This window comes from Pristiophorus japonicus, chromosome 8 (genome assembly GCF_044704955.1).
Source record: "Pristiophorus japonicus isolate sPriJap1 chromosome 8, sPriJap1.hap1, whole genome shotgun sequence".
Lineage (NCBI taxonomy): Eukaryota > Metazoa > Chordata > Chondrichthyes > Pristiophoridae > Pristiophorus > Pristiophorus japonicus.
In genome coordinates this window covers 155,013,650-155,018,959 of record NC_091984.1, presented here as the reverse complement: position 1 = coordinate 155,018,959, position 5,310 = coordinate 155,013,650, and positions in this window count along the sequence as shown.

The window sequence follows — 5,310 nt, the reverse complement described above, 5'->3', positions numbered from 1 at the left end:
GTCGGATACACTTCCCGCACACGTAATCGTCAGGGACACCAGAAGTGTCCCTGAGTTCCCACATGGTACAGGAGGAGCATAACACCCGACCGAGCTCTCCTGCCATGCCTTAACCCTTATATACACTTAAATTGGCAACAACAATATTAAAAGTTACTCACTGATGTAGAAGAGAAAAAAGAAAAACTACTCACCAATCACCAGCCAATCACTTACCCTCTTGGCTGTGACGTCAACTTTTGATTTCTTTCTACTTCTTTTTTGCCTTCTCCCTGTAGCTGCACAAGTCCCGCCTTTATAGGCCTCTCCACGCACCTCCTCGACGCTGCTCCCGACTGCCGCCGACGCTGGGCACCGGACTCCCTGCTGTGCCTTTTATAAGCCGCTCCATGCACCTCCTCGACGCTGCTCCCGATTGCCGCCGACGCTGGGCCCCGGACTCCCTGCTGTGCCTTTTATAGGCCTCTCCACGCACCTCCTCGACGCTGCTCCTGACTGCCGCCGACTACTAATAGCACTGTGGGAGTCCCTTCACCACATGGACTGACAGCACTCTTGGTGTCCACTACACCACCCTGACTGTCAGCATTGTGGGAGTCCCTTCACCACACGAACAGCACTGTGGGAAACCCTTCACCAAACGACTGACAGCACTGTCGGATTCCCTTCACCAGACGGACTGACGGCATTGTGCGAGACACTTCACCACATGGACAAACAGCACTGTGGAAGTCGCTTCACAACAATGTGTAAGAGCCCAGTGGGAGACCCTTCACCACAAGGACAGGACTGTGGGAGACCCTTCACCACACGGACTAACAGCACTATGGAAGTCCCTTCACCAAACGGATAGACAGAACTGTGGGAGCCCGTTCACCAAACGGACAGCACTGTGGGATTCCCTTCCCCACACAGACTGACAGCACTGTGGGAGACCCTTCACCACATTTACTGACTGCACTGTGGAGATCATTCACCACACGGACTGACAGCACTGTGTGAGACCCTTCAACTCACGGACTGACAGCACTGTGCGCGTCCCTTCACCTCATGAACAGCACTGTGGGATTCCCTTCACCAAACTGACTGATAGCACTGTGGGAGTCGGTTCACAACACGGAATGACAGAGCTGGGAGTCCCTTCACCACAGTGACTGGCAGGACTGTGGTACTCCCTTCAACACACAGACTGACAGCACTGTGGCAGACCCTTCAGCACATGGACTTACAGCACCGTGGATATCCCTTCACCACACGGAATGACAGCACTGTGAGAGATCCTTCACCACACGCACTGACCGCACTGCGGGAGTCCCTTCACCACACGGACTGAAAGCACTGTTGCTGACACTTCACCACATGGACTGACAGCACTGTGGGAGATTCTTCAGCACACGGACTGACAGCACTGTGGGTGACCCTTCACCACACGGACTGACAGCACTGTAGGCATCCCTTCATCACATGGACAGCACTGTGGCAGACCCTTCACCACACGGACTGGCAGCACTGAGGGAGACCCTTCACAATACGGACTGATAGCAATGTGGAAGTCCCTTCGCCACACAGTCTAATGGCAGAGTGGGAGATCCTTCACCACACGGACTGACAGCACTGTGGGAGAACGTTCAGCACACGGACATCACTGTGGGAGACCCTTCACCACACGGACTGACAGCACTGTGGAGACTCTTCGCCACACGGAATGACAGCACTGTGGGATACCCTTCACCACACGGACTGACAGCACTGTGGGAGACCCTTCAACACACGGATAGCACTGTGGGAGGCACGACATCAAACGGAGCATTAGCACTGTGGAAGTCTCTTCACCACACAGGCTGACAGCACTATGGGAGACACTTCACCACACGGACTGACAGCACTGTGAGAGTCACTTCACCACACGTACTGAAACCACTGTTGTCGACCCTTCACCACACGGCCTGACAGCACTGTGGGAGATCTTTCTGCACACGGACTGACAGCACTGTGGGAGACCCTTCACCACACGGACTGACAGCACTGTGGGAGACATTTCTTCACACGGACTGACAGCACTGTGCGTGTCCCTTTACCAAATGGCAGCACTGTGGGAGAACCTTCACCACAAGGACTGACAGCACTGTGGGAGATCCTTCTGCACACGGACTGACAGCACTGTGGGAGACACTTCACCACACGGACTGAGAGCATTCTGGGAGACGCTTCACCAGACATACTGACAGCACTGTGGGAGTCTCTTTGTGAATGTTTAAAAATGTATAAAGTCGAGAAGTTGAGAAAGTGGGAATTATATATGGACAGTATAAGCTAACAAAGAATTCATGGGTGAATAGCCATGACATCTCAGACTCCAGACTACAAACTGTTACAACACTAACACATATTGAAACAAAACCCACAGCTTGCAGAAAAAGCTCAAGGTCTTATTAAATCATGTTATTAATCTGAAACATTAACAGATGGTCTTTGTTTAAAATCAGACCATATTTAGGTCGGGTTATGAGTGGACAAAGGGAAAGAGGGATCAAAAGGGATAGGCTGAACTAGGATGTCACTCTAGCCCTATCTTGTTATCTTTTGCCGAAAATGTATAACCGTCGTCCCTTTACAATGTAACGTCACTTTGTCCGGAGGAAGTGGGTGCTATCAGAGTTGCATTCCTTCTGTCTGATAAGGTCCCCGATTGGGATTTGCATTTTAAATAAAAGCTTGCTTTGTTTAAAGCACAAACGGTATTCGTTTCAGTAATTTTGCTGAAGCAGATTGAGGTAAAAGAATCCAGAAATCAACATCTTCACCACAAAGGCTGACATCACTGTGGGAGACCATTCACAAATCGGACTGACAGCACTGTGGGAGACCCTTCACCACACGGACTGACAGCAAGGTGGAAGTCCCTTCACCACATGGACAGCACTGTGGGAGACCCTTCACCACACGGACTGGCAGCACTGTGGGAGACACTTTACCACTCGGACTGACAGCACTGTGGGAGACCCTTCACCACACTTACTGAAACCACTGTTGTAGACCCTTCACCACACGGACTGACAGCACTGTGGGAGACCCTTCTGCACACGGACTGACAGCACTGTGGGTGTCCCTTCACCACATGGACAGCACTGTGGGAGACCCTTGACCACACAGAGTGGCAGCACTGTGGGAGACCCTTCATAATACGGACTGACAGCACTGTGGGAGACCCTTCACCACACGGACTGACAGCAATGTGGAATTTCTTTCACCACACAGTCTAATGGCATACTGGGAGACCCTTCACCACACGGACAGATAGCAATGTGGGAAACACTTCACAACACGGACAGGAAGCAATGTGGAAGACACTTCACTAGACGAATAGACACCACTGTGGGAAACCAGTCACCATACGGACAGCACAGTTTGAGACCGTTCACCACACGTACTAATAGCACTGTGGGCGTCCCATCACCACGCAGACTAACGGCACAGTGGTGACCCTTCACCACAAAGAATGACAGCACTTTGGGAGGCACTTCACCACACGGACTGACAGCAGTGTGTGTGTCCCTTCAGCACATGGCAGCACGGTGGTAGCCACTTCATCACACGAACTGGCAGCACTGTGGGAGACCCTTCACAATATGGACTGAGAGCACTTTGTGAGACCCTTCACCACACGGACTGAGAGCAAAGTGGAAGTCCATTCACCACACAGTCTAACGGAAAAGTGTGAGTGCCTTCACCATACGGACTGACAGCACTGTGGGCTTGTCTTCAGCACATGGAATGCACTGTGGGAGCCAATTCACCACACGGACTGGCAGCACTGTGGGAGACACTTCACCACACGGAATGCCAGCACTGTGGGAGTCCGTTTACCATACGGACCGAAAGCACTGTGGGATTCCCTTCACCACACGGACTGGCAGCACTGTGGGTGACAATTCACCACACGGACTGACAACACTTTGGGCGACCCTTCACCAAACGGACAGCACTGTGGGAAACCTTTCACCACAAGGACTGACAGCACTGTGGGAGACCATTCACCACACGCACAGACAGCACTGTAGGAGACCCTTCACCACACAGACTGACAGCACTGTGGGAGACCGTTCACCACACGGACTGACAGCACTGTGGGAGACAATTCACCACACGGACTGACAGCACTGTGGGAGACACTTCATCACCCGGACTGATAAAACTTTGGGCGACCCTTCACCAAACGGACAGCACTGTGGGAAACCTTTCACCACAAGGAGTGACAGCACTGTGTGAGACCATTTACCACACGCACAGACAGCACTGTAGGAGACCCTTCACCACACGGACTGACAGCACTGTGGGAGACGCGTCACCTCACGGACTGACAGCACTGTGGCAGACCCTTGACCACACAGACAGCACTGTGGGAGACCCTTCACCACACGGACGGACAGCACTTGGGAAGTCCCTTCACCACACGGACTGACAGCACTGTGGGGATCATTTCACCACAAGGACTGACAGCATTGTGATAGACCCCTCAGCACACCGACTGAAAACTCTGTGGGAGACCGTTGACCAAAAGAAATGACAGCACTGTGGGAGTCCGTTCACCACACGGATTGACAGCACTGTGGGAGACCTTTGTGCTCACGGATTGACAGCACTGTGGGAGACCCTTAACCACACGAGCTGACAGCACTGCGTATGTCCCTTCACCAAATGGCAGCCCTGTGGGAGACCCTTCACAATACGGACTGACAGCACTGTGGGAGACGCTTCACCACACGGACAGCACTGTAGGAGACCCTTGAACACACGGACCGACAGCACTGAGGCAGTCTCTTCAGCAGACGGATTGCACTGTTGGAAACCATTCACCCCATGGACAGACAGCACTTTGGGAGTCCCTTCACCACACGGATTGACAGCACTTTTCGAGTCCCTTCACTAAACGGACAGCACTGTGAGAATCTATTCACCACACGACTGACAGCAATGTAGGAGACTCTTCACCACATGGAATGACAGCAGTGTTGAAATCCTTCACACATGGACTAACAGCAGTGTGGGAGACCTTTCAACACACGGACTGACAGCACTGTGGGACACCCTTCACCACACGGACTGACAGCACTGGAGGAGTCCCTTCACCACAAGGACTGACAGCAATGTGTGAGACCCTTTGCCACACGGACAGCACTGTGGGAGTTCCTTCACAACTCGACTGACAGCACTGTGGGACACCCTTCACCACACGGACTGACAGCACTGGAGGAGTCCCTTCACCACAAGGACTGACAGCAATGTGTGAGACCCTTTGCCACACGGACA